The 18,642-nt window shown below is 40.1% G+C and overlaps 1 protein-coding gene across 2 annotated transcripts in view; it reads right to left on the reverse strand.

The window, feature by feature from the left end:
* Nucleotides 1-18,642, reverse strand: part of LOC100643333 (unconventional myosin-IXb) — a 90,649-nt gene that overhangs the window by 38,534 nt on the left and 33,473 nt on the right. The window lies entirely within an intron of this gene.

The following is an 18,642-nucleotide window of genomic DNA, read 5'->3' on the forward strand; positions in this document are numbered from 1 at the left end:
AATCCTCATACGTTTCTTCCTGCGCTCGTTTTTATCCTCTCCACCTATTCTAGACGTAATTGATTAGATAATCCTCGGCTGGACAACTTGTAAGACATCCACAAGCTTCTTCCATCGAATCGACCGTTCCACGACAGTCTAACCCAGACACCATCTGTCGGCCGTCCAATTATATCCAACAAAAATTCACGCTGTATCAGCGCCAAAGGGCAAATTGATCTATCCGGAGCGTTCCAACGACGACGCACGGAACTCGACACTTTATAACTCACGGCAGCCGTGGCCTGGTTCACCAGGAGTAACACGTGTCAACCGTGTTGAATCAGGCCGGCTTGGTTTTTAAACAGCGACCATCCGACACAGGATGCGTTCACGACGCCACTGCTTTCCTGATAAACCGCAGCGTTATTCCAGGACCGCGGCGACCGCCAAGTGCCAGCAAGAGCTCATCGGTTTTTGCTCGTAACCGGTAGAATTCTGGACAAACGCGCGACCAGAACGGGGACACAAAGAGCGGAGGCAACGAGAAACGCGTGGACAACGATGGACCAGATCAAATGCCACGGACATCTTCTCCGTCTGATGAATTCCTTCATCTCGCGTCCGTTCGAATTCCAAGCTTCTTCGCTGCAGATCCGCTTTGCGTCTCTTCCTCGTGCTTTTCGTATCTTATTTCAGACGTCAGATTTAACGAAACACGTTTCGGGATTTATCGAAGTCGCCTCGAGAACCTTTTGGAATAGTTGGTAGAATATGCCTTGGCGACGTTCGAAGGTAATTCGATGGAAGCGATACAGCATCACTATAAATCGTGGATCGTTAAATGGTGACACTAAGAGTTGCGCGTGTCTTATCGAAACATCTTGAATCTCTGGTTGTTAAAGTTATTTGTGGATTAAAATATAAAGTTGCCCCGTGACAGCTTACGCGAAAGCTAGAAAGCTAGAAAGCTTTTGCTTTCCTGAAATTCTCCCTCAAAATTATTGCCGAGTTCCTTATTTCCTGCTATACGTTTCGAATTGTCGTTTCAACTCCAGAACGTGTAAACTTTGGCCTCACCATATGTTCTATCAATATTTTCTCGAAGCAAAGTTCTACGTATTTGGATGTTTCTGCTGGATCGCTTTTCTCCCTTTCTCCTAACCCTTTTTCCCCCTTCAGCTTCGACGGACATTTAATTGGATGGATCGAAGAGACATCGACCGGCGAAACGACCAGCCTGCGTAACAATGGAGGCCCACCCAACTTTTTGCGCCGCGGCTCTCTGCTCGCAGTTACGGTGCGATGCACTCGTGCTCCACCGCGTGGAAGTAACATCAAATCGAGATCGATTCACCACGAAACGATCCAACGGTCTTACATAAAAGCGTGGTAAATCGACCGAGAGATAAACATCTTTTTAAATATTATCCCTATATTATCTTCCCCTGAGTTACAATGTTCCTCGTAATCTGCCGAATCTAATCATTGTATCGTCCTAATGTCTCTACATTCTTCGAACCCCTGAATTTTTCGTCAAATAGATTCTTTTATTTCCAAATGTCAAATCATATCTACCATTGTATCGGCTGTGAAACTAATCGATGTTCCACATCACGACCGACAAACTTTACCAACAAGTTTGGAAGCTCATTTTGAGAAAAATATGTTATACATATACACCATTCCGTACTCGTTATGCATATATAATTCCGTACTCGTTGAGACGAGCTGTATATTTTTTGACATTTATGTTTGGTATCGATTGATCATTTTGAACAATTTATGCCAGTCTAAATCAGTATAACTCAGTGTAAAAAATAGTTTGAAATAACTGATTATCGTTAAAAGTTAAGTAGATTAAATGCATCTGATTATCTGTGGTTTATACTATTTCTATATCTCGAACCATAGCATATATAACATTTTTTGCTGAAAATGTCTACCCAAACATGCCGGCTAAATTTGTCGGTTAAGATCTGGAATATTCTGTATACAAGACAAACCCCCGTTCATAACGTTCTAATACCCTCGTTCTAATGTTGGGGTACTTCATAATTTTGTATAAGATGCGATGATTAATTTACGTTCTGAAGAAAACGATCAATCGATCGTAATTTCGCATTCATGCGAGATAACGATGCAAGAATTCGTAAAAACTGGATGCAAGAGTTACGAGAAGAACATGATCGATTAAGAATCAAAGGTTAAATCTATACAATCTCCTAATCTTGTATTTAATATTGTATTTATTGATCTCAGCCCGATGACATAAAAAAACCAAAACCTTGGTTTTATATAGTTTATAAACACAAAATGAAACTAAAACTGAACTTACAGATAACTTACACACACGTCCCAATCACCTGATAGAAATTTCTTGTTAAAAAAGTTTTGCGTGAATTAGACGCAAAACTCAGCCAAGTTTACTTAAAATCTGTATTGAAATTTGGAGGAGAATAAGGAAAAATACTATAGAAAAATGAATGACACGATCAAGAGGAAGAGGAATTCGTCGAGCGTTTAATGGAAATCGAGGTGACTTTCTCCCTTTCAATCTGGCGTTATCTCGTCAAGGTTGATTATTTTATGAACACTTCAGGAGATCCAATCTTCGTTATCGCGATCGAGACGAAACGACAGAACAGACGTAGCGCGTCTCCCTCTATTCGGACAATCCACGTTTAAGGATCTCTCGCTCGCACTTGATAGACCAGACCGACCGGGTTTACAGCTTTTCAATATCTAATCGAGCGAACAAATTATGCCGGCCCGTGTACCATGGCGCACCGTTGACGCGGAATGATGGATCGTTCGCGAGGTCCTATCCACCACTGCGCCCGATGCACTCGGTGGAATCTGAAAACCAGAAAACCAGCGATCTCTCTTTTTCTGTTCTATGCGAAATTCGGTTGAATTCACCTGGATTCGAGTGCATTTGAACGTGGAAACATTATTCATTATTAAGGGACAAATAGTGAAATATGTAATACGTAGAAGAGATTTCGTTTAATAATTCATATAACAGATTGTGTTGTTTTCGAACACCGGGAAAATTTCCACGAATAAAAAGATATATTAATAAAAAGAAATATTAAACAAATCCCGGGAATTTCTTTTCATGGTCACAATGCTACGATAATAAAATAAAATTCAATAATTTAATATAATTTTATTTAATTTTATTTACGAGTCTGATTGATTTTACGTGTAAAATATCTTGCATAATGCAAGATAACATCGGTGAGGCGAGAATAACGCTAAGTATCGTTATACAAAATTTAGATAAGTATAATTTAGAAGCAAATACATAAGTTTAAACCATATTCGATTACAATAATTGTCTTACGTTGTGGCAATAATGTAAATTGGAGGAAAATAATAATGCAAATAAGATGTTTCGTCAACATAATATTTCATACACACATTGATCCTTAGTAGACAAGAAGTATTCGACACGTGAAACCTTATAGATGAAGAAAGCTGATGTATAAAGGAAAACGGAAAAGCGTAGAAAAATGAAAAATATCCTTAAAACATCCAAACTTCATTCATGAAATGAAGGAAACAGACAGATCATCGCCAATGCCAGTGATCTAAATCAATTCAAACCAATATTCTAATCCAGTAACAAGGATCGAAGGATCTCCTACATCGTCGAATTAGGAGACGATGAGCATTCAAACTAAATCCCCGGAGTTTCGATACCTTCGATAGACAAGTTCGCGTGAAACGGACGTTGGGATCAGGGGCTATCAGAAAACCGGGGAGTGCTTTGATATTTACCGAGTTGGAGGAGCTCCGTATCGCGGATTACGAAAATTGCCGGGAACGATATCGGAAAGAGCCGAAGAGAGGAACGGCCCTCGCTATTAATATTACGAGGCCGTGTTTCGACGAACGTGCCTTAGGATAGCTCGAAACGATCCCGGCCCCTCTTATCTGCCCCGTTTCTTCCTCGTTTAAGGTTCGCCAAGGCTTCACAAGGCGCATCCTTAAGGATTCAACGAGTACACCGCTTATCTCGGTCAGACGAGAAGCTATGGTGGCTATAGGAGAAAATGAGATTCGTATAACCGCGGATCGAGACGCGTCTATGCATAGTGGATGGAGGCCTCCGAGTCATTTTGATGATTCCCTCAGATATACGACGCAGATTAACCGGCTGCACCACGGTTTCGATTGCGTTGCACTTCGCTTTCATTGTTCCAAGTTCGTGCGACATTCCCTCCTTTCTTTTCTTTTCTCTTTTAAAAATTTTTTTGTTTCAAATCCCTCGCTGATATCGCAGGGGATACGTACCGGGGTGATTTATATGGAAAAGGCCGATGGAGGCCGCTGGATCCACGCCAAATTCGTTCGTTTTTGCTCCAACTTTATGAACGTGTCACGCAGCCCCGTTCCCGATGATGCTGTTAGCGGTGAAAACTAATTTCGCTCGGCGATGCGAACTTTAATCTGCATTCGATTAAGCCTGTCCTGAGTCGCGAGTCCCTCCTCCTCTAATACCCTGATCAATTATCGTCCACAAATGTACCAATCGTTCGCCAAAATCGCAACTTCCTAACCCCCAAGATGAACGTGAGATATTAACTGAATGATAAATCGTGCCACGGGGAATTTAAGATAATTTGTCACGTTCATCGAGAAGAATCTTTACGCTCGAATCGGTTGTTGGCAGACAATAACGGCGAACACGATTTTATTAAAATACTGTAATCCTGTTGGCAGACATCAAACATAAGAGAAGAGGGATGAAAAAATCATCGTAAGAACGAACAATAGTCTCTGTCAGCGAGCTTATCTCGCGACGAAACGAAGAAACTTCGGATCGCGTGTTATGAAGCCACTTTTCGACGTCTCCGAGAAGCTCGACGATCGCAATTTTCAAATCAATTAAGAGCGAACGTCGGACGGAGCGAAGTCGAGTAGTAACGAGGTGCCACCGATCTGATAGTGGCAGTTGAAGCTGGAGAAAAGGAGATGGCCGTTAGAAGGGGAGCGAAGAAAGAAGCCTTTACTCGAGCAGTCACGGTGGCCAGTCGGCAGCGTGTAACATTACGATAGTGATTTATATCTGTTGAGAGTATAGAGGCGTCGGTAATGCACTCGGAAGCTGCGAATCAACCAACGATCCAGGCGTTATAAAGCCCGTCCACCCCTTGTCTCGCCTGATCTAATTATAATTTATTGAACTCCTTAGCAGGCAGTACAACTGCGAGAGAATCGTAATAAGCGACACGCTAATGACTAATGACCAGCCACGGCCGGGCGAAAACGCCGTGATTTATTTCCGGTACCGGCAGTTGTTGCATTGTAAACCGGATAGGCCGAGGAAAATAGTGTGGCGCGGGGGAGAACCGGTGTAATATCCATCGAACGATAATTAATTATCAGGTCAGCCTGTCGATAAAAACTGCGCGCCGTTCCTTTGAATCTAAATAGACGCGTCTCGACACAGGGTTTCAGGATTTAATACTTCGTTACGTGAGTGCATGCTATTATGAGAACGTTGAGTTGGTAAGTTTTTAGTTATTACATGTTAAAATGAAACTATAAAGCGTCAGGGTAACGGAATAACGTGCTATCTAATGAAAATTCTGGACATAGAATTCCTCGGAAGTTTTTCCTCGGAAGTTCGGATAGTTTTCCTCGGAAAAAGAGAATTTTAGAGAGTTATGGAAAACAGTCTACGAGCCATGTCTCTATGTTAAGCGGGAGGGAAAGAGATACGAGGTAAAAGAGATAGAATGATAGGAGAAAATGTATATTGTAGAGGACACAAGCCAAGGCTTTGACAAGTATGCACCTGTCGGAGTACATTATCGGTCACATCACACGGCAAGACATTGACCAATACACGGGCGAGAATATTGTTAGATATCATCAAATATATTATGTAACATGCAAGAAATACAGTTAGACACGTACTTTTCCAAGCACACACGATACACACTACTAAAAAAACGTAATAGATATCATCGAGTGCATATTTCCACGACACTATGACTAACTAGATAGAGAAAAACAATCTTTTTAAACGTATCGTTATCGGGGCAACATTTCACTCGTAGATCCCTACCGACAAAGAGATTCATACAACCCCTTTTTAACTTGGGTCAATGACTTTTATACCGGTATACTTCCAGCGAGAGATTCGCCAAGTTTGTAGCGGCAAATCGGGAACAATTTGAATAAGAAATGTCCTAGCGAACTTGAGTGAACTTTATCAACCGAGTGTAGAACAAATTCAAGAAGGAGGAGGAGGAAAACGGCACGCATCTACGAACGTTAAACAGCTAAAAGAACGACATCGTTTCGCGAGGCAAAGAAAAAGGAAAATGAAAGGAGGGTGAATAGGGGAAGCTAGGGTTGCAAGTTTTCGTCGCACGGTATAGCGAGAAGACCATTAAGAAGGTAAGTCGATGGAGGCTTCTTGCGAACCTGTATCGCCTTACCCTTCGTCGTCTCCTTTTGGTTTAATTAAATTCTCGAAGTGGCGGTGCCTTGCACCCCTTTTTTTCTCTCTTACCCTCGACACCCCTCTCTGTCCCCCCAGACCGCTCGTTTCTTCCAACAGTACCTTCACGTGGTCAGACCTCTTAGGCGCGAGAGTGGTTCCACGCACACATAGCGCCGTTACTAATTGACGGATGAATTAATTAGCGGGAATGATCGATCGTATCCGCCCGCCCACCAATAGGATTTATTTTCCGCGGGTACCACCATGACGCACAGCTACCTGTGTGTACTATAACCCAAGAAAACCAAGATCGGGATTCGATAAGTGAAGTAGAAAGTGAAATCTTACAGACCATAAAATATGTCTAACCCGATAGTAGCCCGAGATTTAAGAGATTAAATGTACATGATATAACTTAATATGAATGAGACCGATAGGGTAAAAACAAGGGCAGACTGAAGATGGTTTCAAAGGGTTGGTTTTATCGAGATTGCAACCAACTCGAAAGTTATGCAGCATTATCTAGGACGCGTTACCAACAATTTAAACATTACTTGAAAATCATTGGAAAGTCATCAAAGTCGTGACATTAGCAAATGTGATCATCGAACTTGTTTCATTTCTGTCGGAACGACCGAATCAAATCAAATTACTAATACTTAAATTATCTAAAAATGCTAATTCATCACGGTATCACGCTATTTTATAGTTCTCAATAGGCAAGTACCGTAGCAAATAACATTATCATTGATAGAAGGAACGCAAGGAAATATATGCATCCATTATTTTCCACGACTGTTGCGTGAAATGAGAAGAAACTGTTTAACTTTCTTCCATTCCCCTGCACTTAACGGTCGTTTGAGGGCGGATGCGGCAAGGGTCCGCCGATCAATCGTGCGATCGCGTGAGACACGTACCGAGGGAGTTTGGCACCGCATTAATTACCGGTCGCCAACAATGGCACAATAATTAACAATTACGCAGTTTGATAATTATATACCTGCTGGCTGAGTTATCGCCTGCCGTTTGCCGTGACCGGGCCCTGTGTTTCGCGTGCTCACACACGCGTACACACGCGATACCACACCACCTGCAGGCCAAGCGTGGCGCATAGAAGGCAATAAATACACACGGATCCGGCGGGCCAACGATCTAATTATGCCCGAACAATGGCACCGTATCGGACGTCCCATTGAAAACCTGATAAAGCAGATAAAACGTGAGTAGTCGAGTTCGACGTCCACCGTGTTAGTATATAGGAAATCGACGAATTTTAAAAGAGACTCGTCGACCTCAAACTCCCTTCCCTTACCATTCCTCCTGAATGGCACAGCTACGGCCCGCCATAGTGATTTATCTCTCCGCTTCGTAGGAGTCTCGGTTCTCGCGCACGGGACGCGCGTTGAATCCGTCTTGATTTATAACGAGGCCGCGGCTCGCATCGATGCTTCATAATGCCTTGTAATTACCGATGGTTCCCTTAAAAATTACGCCGTCCGAGATAAGGTTCCGTCGCTCGGGCGACGAAACTTCTCGTCCCTAGGCATTCCCTGATTAATGATACGAACGACGTGCGTGGGACTTCACCATGCAATCGTCCCTCCGCCACGAGAACTCTGGTCAATAGCGACCCTCGACTCCGAGCTACGAGATCGCGTGCGATTTATTGCCGATTCGCTGGTGAAACGCTACTGTTTCAAAACGTCGTGGAATTATCGAGTGTTCGTAGAGTCGCTGGAAAGTTCGCAACAACGCGAGAATCGTCAGGGTAAACTGTGTAAATTCGCAATCTTTTTGTCTTATTTATTTAGGAAAGGTTAAATTTTAATTTTAATACGCGAAATATCAAGGACTGAGTGAAATCGTGCCCCTGCAATATGATTTATATAAAATTTCTCTGTATCTCTCGCTTGATATGTTGGATTTTGAAACGTTGAAGCGTCGGATTTTTTTACTACTCTTTCTTTATAAATTAAAATTCAATTACTCTATGGTCAAATTAAAGAGAGTGCTACTAGTAAACTTATTATCTATCGTTAAGCTTTTAAATTTTCTTCTGGCAGTACCATCGTTCGAACCAAAGTGCTGGTCAGCCGTATGAAAATTGTATACGATCTGAAGAAACAATAATTTTAAAAATCAGTATCGAAAACGTCGTATCTCGATGTATTCCGATTAATAAACTCATTCTGGTGAAAAATAGAAAATATATTTGTTTTGATCAAAGAATACAGACGTACGATCTAGTATTTTCTTGGAAAAAAATGTCACGGTTGATGTCTCGTAGAATAAAATTCGCCATGACGAAACACGAATCGATTTTCCGGTTCCTCCCCTCCACGTGTTCTTGCGCTGGTTTTCGTCCAGCTGTAAATTCTTTCACGTAACGTGACCCATGTAACGCGCGAGCGTATTACACCGCGCGAACCTATTTACGCGACGAACGTCTGCCTCCTATTCACGACGGTCCGTTGAATAACACGAGCTAGAGGGTGAGAGACACTTTCTATCGTGGTTATCATACATTTACATTAGGCGGCCGTTGGCGAAACGCGGAACGAGTATTTCATAGACGACGTTAAATCAGCAATTTCGAGACGTCACCGATGGAAATGAAGTCGTGCCTCGTGTCCATATAAAAACAAAATTACATCTACTCTTGAAATAGACGATTGCACAAGAATGGCCGGTGAAAAAATACTCAAAATTACGCGAAAGCAGCACGATTCAAATATTGAAAAATATTATAAAGGGAGAACGTTGCAAAAATTTAAAAAATATCAAGCGTTATACCACCATCATAAAATGGTCCTCTCTTTTCTTTGGCCAGTTTAATAGAGTTATGAATTACGGTCGAAAATGTGTACACTTCTCTAATGTTTCAAAGTACTGACGACCACTACCAAAAATGTAGAAAAGCGAATATTACATGTGCGTTTTAAATAGTTACCTGGTGCGTGGTAAATTTTGATTCATGGGGGTATAGAAATACATTTTGTGTATAGAATAAAATATACATCGTTAGAAACTGAAGCTTCCTTATACAAGCAAAACTCGCCAAAGAAGTCGATGTTGCTAAAAAAAATTCAATCAGCGAAAGAATACAGGCTGTTAAATTTTGTATGACGTTACACGATGTAAGATAAAATGTGTGGTATGAAAAGACCACGTAGTTAAATTAAGACCAAGACCATCAGCGCGGAAATCTGTGCTCGAAGCCGAGGTGACCCGGTTCCCAGTGCATGTTTTATTTATCGAATTCATCGGTGGCCGATGCAACGCGCCGCGAAACAGCGGCAATGTGCCGCGCCACGTCACGACGAAGACTGAGAAAGGTGGTACGTACGCGGTGTGATTTATGGGTGCAACACCTGACGGCATTTTGTTCGCTTTTGCATCAGCGTTGTTACGTTGGCAGCCAGTTCCGCCCTTTTTTACCCCCCTCGCGCTCCATTAGTAATGCCTCGGTCATTACGAGCCCCAGTCGATTTCCCGTGGCTAATAAATCCCGATGAAATTTCCATCCTCGCCCTTCTTTCTTTTCTCTCTTTCCTAGGGGAGCTCGTCCGTCTAAGTCTCTTTTTCGAAGAAAAGACCAACCCCTCGCGACCAAACCATCGGAACAACGGCAACCGACATAATATCCTGACAGATAAAAATTCAACGCATTGCGGCCATTTTATTATCGATATTTATTACAATCGGTAGATAGTAATTTTGTTATATGAAATATTTCGAAATCGCTTGTGATTTCGTTTAAAAGTAAGTAAAAGCAAATTTTAATTTAACATCGAAATAGGATATATTTAAGAAAAAGCTACTGCCTTTAGAAATAGTTAAAACAAAAAGGAGTGGGTTATATTGCAAGATTATTAATGAAGAAACGATAAAAATCTAAAAACCCCCGACTGTGAAATACGAAACGCCAGATATCTCCATAACGTGTTAAAAGGGTAACATACGGTTGGTTGCGATAGCTACGACATAATCTATACGAAGTCATCTTGAGTTTGTAAAAAAGCAGATCGCAGACTTCCTGCTTGGAAATCGGTCTGTTTTCGAAGTAAATCAACCCTTGATTCTTACGATAAATTCAAGAGGGACGAAAAATGAAAGAAACCACCAGTAATTTAATCGTGTAATTACAATTTGTACGGACGCCACTTTTAATCCCCTTTCCTCGGACAAACACCGTTATCGAACCCCAAATAAAGAATCTGGCCGTGGATAGAAAGTCGTCGTCAAATATTTAATCGTAGCGCCGCGCCAGTATTCCGCGATCAATATTATCCTGAGACACGATTGCTGCGAGAATTTCTCACTTTATTTCAACTTTTCGCCTCGCGATCGGCGAGAACAAATTCCTCTTCTTGGTCAGTGGAAAATTTTCGAATATACGACCTTTGGCCCAGGATTGATTTTCAAAGGTAATAGGTCTTTTCCTTTTCATACAATTACACGAGGAATAGATACGATAATCAGGAAAGAGATTGTTAACTATAACGAAATTATACGACAACGCAATATACCTGGAGAATATAGATAAAATAATCTACATATTATTTTGACAAGGTTCAAAAAAATGTATCACGATATTTCATAGAAGCTTACTACACAAATCAGAGGCGCGTGGAGGAATTTCCATAATTTGAAAAAGATATTTCAATCTTTTTATACTTCGTGAAATTATATTATAGAATTTATATTAGCGAAAGAAAAAATATGTAATGGGAAAAGAAATATTAAGCAAATTTTTGGAATTTCTCTTCGCAATGGCAATGTTAAAAAGCAGAATTCAACAATATCAATCGATTGGAGAAAGAAATTGTAAAAGCGACCAAAAATAAAATAAACTTAACAGGGACTGTCTTCGATTAACTTCGGTTCCGCCTGATAATTAAGAGAACCTCGAAATAAACGTCATCCATAAAATCGTCACGTTCGCAGTCATAATTGTTTCAACGATCCTTATGATGGGTATTCACCGATCGCAACAAATGTTCCTTTTGTTGAGAAATTGCTCCATGATCCGCGGTAAACGACGGATTTTAAAGGATCTCGAGATTCTCGTGTACGATACGAGGAAGCTTCCATTTGGATTTCACGAGGTTTATCTTTTCAACGAATCAATGGCAACACCAAAACCAGACAAAGAGAAATCCACGGCATTCAACTCTGCGACAATCCTATAATAGAACTGTTGCCCGATCCCCTATATCGCATCGTTAAAATAATTCACGACTCGACCGACTAATCCCTATTTCGCGTGGTCGCAGGCAGAACACATACTTCGTTGAGCAGGATAAACGCCTTGAATCGACGCGTTTCAATTTAATATCGGATTAAGCCGACAATCATGTTTTTCATACGTTCCTTGTTTCTCAATCCAACAATGTTGCATGATCAGTTCTAGTATGTATCACGATAATTTCCTGCATGAAATTGTTCAGAGTGGTTAGTTGGTTTAATACTGAGACTACTATAGATATTGTAGATACATTAATAATAAGAATTAACATGTCGATTATGAATCCATTTCTCGGTACCTATAATGCTGTATATTAATAAGCGATACTTCTTTCTGTGTTATAAAATTTTACATTTGAGTTTGAATATATATTATTACGAAATCTTTTTCCACAATTTCGTGATTTTTAATTCACATCCTTAATACATGTAATTTCAAATTGTATATATACTATATGTATATTCCACATGTATGATATATATTATTACTTAATACATGTTTAATATATATTATTACTTAAAAACACAGTTGGTTTATTTAATAATTTGCAACCGCAAAAGATTGTTGCTTGACTTATCATCTCTTTGCGCCATAAAGAGTTCCGATTAAATTCGAAAATTGTACGTAAAAATCCTTGGACATGGTGTTCATTATGGTTGCCTACCGATAACCATAACGCCTGACGAAGCCCGGAAGCTACGATAAATTATTATAAAAGCGTAGCGAAGCGTAGGAAAAGGCGATCACGTGCATCCTTCCGCACGCAGAACCGACATGACGGACGCTCAATGGACCCGGAAATTGATTTTATTCGTCTCGGTTGGTGGACACGACGCGCGAGACAGCGTCAAACAGTCCTGCCGCCGCGCTCGAAATATCAATTTTCACAACAAATATGTCCATAACTTTGCCCGAATAAATCTGAGAATGAGAACGCGTGCGCGCGAGAACGATGCTTAGAAGCCCTCAGCGATACAGAGAGAAGCGCGCGCTATGATTTATCGCACGGCTAAGTAAATTCAAGACCTGTTGTGCAGCCAACTGGTCAACAACGTTTCCTTTCGTTGACGTGGCAATCTGCCAAAAATTTCTTCTCTTTTCTGGTACGGACATTTTTATTCGATATATCGATCGCGCTTTGTAGTACGAGACATACGGTACTGTATAAAGGTCTTAGACCTAACAAATGGGAATGTTTTACTTTTTACAGTGCAATATAAGAACGTAAAAACGTGAAATGTTTTATTTCAATTTCATTGTTATTTCTAAAAAAATAATTGTCCAAGAATCGGTAATTTCTTAATAAGCTAACGAATAAACAAAAGAAAAATATTTGTTAAACAATTTTTTTCCTCAGCAATTTTCTAACTCATTTTCTGTATATTCCACGCATCGAAGCATTTCTAAAAAAAAAGTCATAAATCAAGGATTCACTAATAAAACTTTGCACAGTGCTATATTTTTAGAAGTAGCTGCTTATTTCGTCGAACGAAGTACAGTTCGAGTGTTTTCTCGATAAATATTTTCGAAATGATTACTTTTAATTTCATTGGAGTACACTCGACCCGCATCGAGGAAACTTGTTAAAAATACTTTTAACTTGTCAAGATACTCATTAACCGGCGACGGCCTGCACTGTTCTACTTCCTTTCAATGGATACTTGCTATTACATCGATCCTATTTCTACTTGAGAAATCAATCTTAATACTCATCTGCCATTGCGTAACTGCAACTTATTACCCTCTTGTTCACCGACGAAGAACACCAAACGAGGTACCGTCATCGCAACGCTTTCAATTACGAGACAAACGACTCTTTTGTGTTTTCCCTTATATTTCAATGGAAGGAAGCGACGCGTAGGATGCAACCACGCGCCTCTATCATCCGAACACCTCACGATCGCAATAAATCAACGTGCAACCTAATTAACCGACGGCCCAGCCCATAATGGGGGTTTCATTACCAGCGAGCACGCTAATTACGTGAATCCACGACTGACACCAGGTGAACATAAGTTTACGTGACCGTTTCACGGCCCACGATTCCGCGTTACTGTCTTTGATTGCTGATCGTTCCGTTGAATTCTCCAATTAGCCTGTCCGTCCAGAGAGACGTTCGTTCTACCATCGGGCTATCTTCCACAAACCAAAAACTTCGTTTAGTAATACATCGAGAAGCTTAGCATCTGATCTGTCGAATCGAGACGATTAATCTTAAATGTGATGCAATTTTGATAAAAGTACCAACAATGATATCGTGGAATATTATAAAAATGTAGGAAAGATAAATTATATTTACCCTCGCTAGTTTAGGATTAAAAGCAATCTAGCCAGGTGTTCATTTATCTTTATTAATTTTTAATTCCGTGACGTATAACAGAGCCTGGTTAAAAAGCGACCCAGTTAAAAGTGTTAAAAATCCTATGGAAATAATCATATTACCGCCAGCTATTCCTCAACGTTCCTCGGCCGGAAATCGCGTCGAATCGATCACCGCAGCGGAATTAGCGAACAACGTAAATCTTCACGGTGACCCGATCAATTTCGCGGCATAAACCGATAAACTCGAAATGTTTCGAGCGCGACGTCGCGCGCGGAATATTCAATGGGGGCCGCTGTATAAAATTGCCGGTGCTTTATCAAATTTTTTTTTTTGCCTGCACCATGTTCCTCCGTTTACAGGTTATATCCGCCCGTTCTTTTATCACTAGAGTGCTAGTGCACTGGCGTGATTCTGTCCGCGTGACTTGCTGACGCGATACGACAACGGCGACAAATGGAACAAGTTGCATGAAGAAAGTTAAGGGCGAGACGGAAGCGTTGTCTATTCTAGAAACGAAAAGGAAATGGCGAATGATTCGCTATTCAATTTTCAAGAGGCCTGTGAGTAATAAACGTCGCGAGATTGGAAAATAATATATGACTAGGAAGCATTTTCATGAAACGTGGTTCGACGATTAATATGATAAAACACGGACTCCGATACGCGAACGTTAATTGTTCGATCGTTTTTGGCTACGACCGAGTTGTGATTACGTTGATTGTAAAACACGGTGTAATGCCATCCCCGTAATTACGCAGCCTTTATTTTCTGATCTGGAAAACAACCGAACGTCACCACGGAATTTACTCGTAATTGCGTATTCCACGCTGTGGTAATCGGCAGGTTTCATTTTCTTTCCAATCCGGCGAGGAATTGGTGGATAGCATATAACACAATCGAATCGTATTAACCCTTGCCTGGAGGATGGTGGCTTACCTATGTCAAAAGCATTGAACGTTTTATATAGTAACAAGGCGCTGAGTCGAATTAATATATTTTTCATATCTCAATATAATAATAAAATTCATTTAAAAGATTAGATCTTTTATCGATGAGGCTTAGGAAAGATAAACTTGAAATATCTGAATCAAAATTAATCTAGCGTCCTGCTTTCGAGAATTAACCCTAGAAGAACTGAGAGGGGAGTTTATCTCGAGTCCGCCAATTACAAATTATAGAAAGTTCATTAGTCCTCTGATCCCGACAATTTCCAAAAAATTATTTAATATTCAGCAGTTTAGCAAAGATATTATAAAGACAGAAGAATCGAAGTGAATTATCAATAACCGAATTTCTTCAAAGTTGCACACGAGCTCAAACTCTAGCGAGCTATTGCTTTCTACACAGTTAGATAATTCGACTATAGACAAAGAGGCTGATTTTTCGAACAGATACTACCGAGTCTCGAGGAAGGAATATTTAATTAAACGTTCAGAATGTTGTCTCGCGAAAGAGAGAGCAAAAGATCTTTGGATAGTTCGAGGGTGGAACGACGGACTTCCGCCGGAGAATTCGAATGCACGCGGAAGATGAGCGAACCCTGATACCCGATGATTTGATCGTTAAGAAACTTTTGAAAAGTTGCAGCTCCTTGAGAACACGCCGCCAGTTACTCTTGCACGGTTAAAGAACGGCGGGACCTTCTGTTTTCGACTGACTGGTTGAAAAGAAAAGTTTACCTTGTCCGTGATTAAAGGGGAGAAAACTTATCTCTTGATCTACGCACCTGGCTAGCTATCTTAGAGAGCATCCGAGAGAACTTGGCGCAACGATAATGAGATTTCGAATCAGAACGAAGAATCTCCTCTATCTACCTCATTGATTTCTTCCTTTAGCTAAGGGGGTAATGCAGGTACAGTATACATGCTTGAAATTATTCGGATAGAACTCGAAGAAGAAGCGGATCGAGAGATAGACAAATCTTTTTACATGACACGTAAAAATTATTAAAAAGTTAGAGGAAATAATAAAAGAACGGTATAATTATAGGAAAGCTTTGCATGAAAAGTCCATATGCTTGTTATTAAGAGATAAAGAGGCTATGCGAAAATTGAATTTTTCTTCAAATTTATAGCGATACATTATACAGTGATATAGGTAAAAAAACATATAAATTACAACATATAAATTAACACATAAATTTAATTTAAACGTAAATTAGATTAAACGTAAGTGGTCCAAGACTCTCAGATAGCACTGTGTTAGTTTCATTGCGAAACAATATCGAAAGCGAAACATAAGATAGCAGAAGTGACTTATGATGAAAGGAGATTGTTATATTCCGCGTTTACGTTCTCGGTTCGTTTGTCCCCATTTTCAAATTGATCAATTTCAAACCAAACGATAATAATATATCGTAATAGAACTGTTTATGTTCAGAACAGGGTGAATAGTAAATTGAACATGTACGACCAACAGTAAGTACGTATGACACGAAACTTGTTAATACGCAGTTCGCCAGAAAGGAGGCATTTTAACGAAACCAGATCCGGCACGGAACTTTCTGTATTCACTCTGAGTATTCGTTCTAGGCGTCAGACAAGATTACCGGGAATGTTACCGCGTTCAACTAGCTCTTTGATACATTAACTGGCGTCGCGATGATGATGTAACAGCGCCTCTTAAACTAACGCTTGCTCGAAATACAAGGTGTAATGGTTCGAGGTGCTGAGTTCCATAATTTGTCGCGTTCAGACATAGAGAACGAACAAACACATCGTATTTACGCTGATCGATCCGATTTCGAAACATTATGTCACATGGGAATTGCGTTGTCAATTATTGTCGACGGGCTAAACACTTATTTGCATGACGAAGCGATTCTACGAGAGATAATCGTTGGGAGATATAGAAAGCTTCGAAACTTCTGATGAATGCGTTATTTAGACTGGCTAGAAAGATGACAGAAGGAAAAGGTTTACGTTAAAATTTTGAGGGAGGAAGAAAAATCAAATATAGTAATCTTCGGGAACGACTTAATTCCAATTTCGAGTTGCGGAAGCTTTCCGAATTACGCGGAAAACTCAGTGTAACAGCAATATTTATTACCGTGTAAAAGTTTTCGGAGGTTGTTCCTAAATAGGCAACAGCTCACCTCTTGAGATAACCAGAAGTGGTTACGTTTTCGCAGACGTTGCTCACGTTTGCGCGTAATCCATTCGCATTAAATTTTGCGCGTAAAAACGCGAAACCGTAAGAACGCAACTGGCGCTCTTTATGGTTTAATTACATTCTTTCCTCACCGCATACTTTATCTCCATAAACATTCTTATCCCGTAAAGGATAGTAGATACTTAAAAACCTTGCTATTACGAGACTAAATGAAAATTGTTTCTCGGTCACGCCCAACCCAAATAGTAAGATAATAATACTAATTGAAGAGGTGGATAAATGATAGAATTTTCTTCTGAGAGTGAGATACATAAACTCCATGTTTGTTCAGATGATTTTATTCTATAATAGATTTTCATAGTTTCATGATTATATTTTAGTATTTGAAATCAATTACAGACGTTTACATGAAAATTTGATTTTATCCGAGATTTCAACTGCTACATTGAAATCTTCTTCGCAAGATTGTCTGATCAATATGGAGAAAGAAATATCAAGCAAATCCTTTCAACTGCCTTTTATAAATACGATATTAGAGACAGAATTGAATAACATACATTAAAAGCGAGAAAGACAATTGGAAATGAAATGTTGAGTAAAATACCACGTCGATTCTTAATGTGTTAATCACTACAAACAATGGAACAAAGGAAGGGCAATAAAATGCGACAAACAATAAAGTGAAAGTAGGATGAAAATTACTATAAAATCTGATCAATGAAGAATAGTTTCCGAGTCGACGACAACAGAAGAGAAACAAATTAACTTTTCCAATCATAATTTACACGAGCCTGAACAGGGCTAGATTAATGCGCCGCATTAAATCAATTGTGCTAATGCGGCCCGCTGCATAAATACGCAAAGCTCGTTAAAAACAAAAATTAATGCCCTCCGGTAGTCTCGCGGCGGTCACGGCACGAACTGCGATATTTCCGCGTTTCACGGGCCCGCGATCGTTAAGTACGCCCGGCTAACAAAATTATCGCCGGCACCCGGCCGCCGTCGAAATCGAAATTAACATCAAAGAGAGGCTCCATATGCCGTTGGCCCCTATTTATCGATCGAATCTTGTTTCCCCACTTAGTCAATGCAAAAATCGACCGACAGTTTCAGGGAACTTTGGCGATGATCCACACTCGATTAGCTGTTAATCGATTATCAGCAGATAGAGCTCTTTTTCATGAGGTACGAGAGAAAAATAGATATATAAATATATACAAGGTATTCTAGTTTCTCTAGTTTTAGCTGACAACACGAAGAAATTAAATTCATTACTTCAGAAAGGTGATTTTCATTCTATTCCATCTTAATCAATCAATCACTCAAATCAGTTCACCACGTGTACCGATATTTACTTGTTTCATATATTTTTCTATGAAAGTTTCTCGATCTCTGACATGAGATCAAGAGCTACAGAAAACCAATATTTCGTATTTTTATTATGACCTCTTACCGAAACACTAAGTTTGCTAGAAAGAAACTACTAGGACACCCTGTATATCATACTGGTATTTCCAC

This window comes from Bombus terrestris, chromosome 10 (assembly GCF_910591885.1).
Source record: "Bombus terrestris chromosome 10, iyBomTerr1.2, whole genome shotgun sequence".
Classification (NCBI taxonomy): domain Eukaryota; kingdom Metazoa; phylum Arthropoda; class Insecta; order Hymenoptera; family Apidae; genus Bombus; species Bombus terrestris.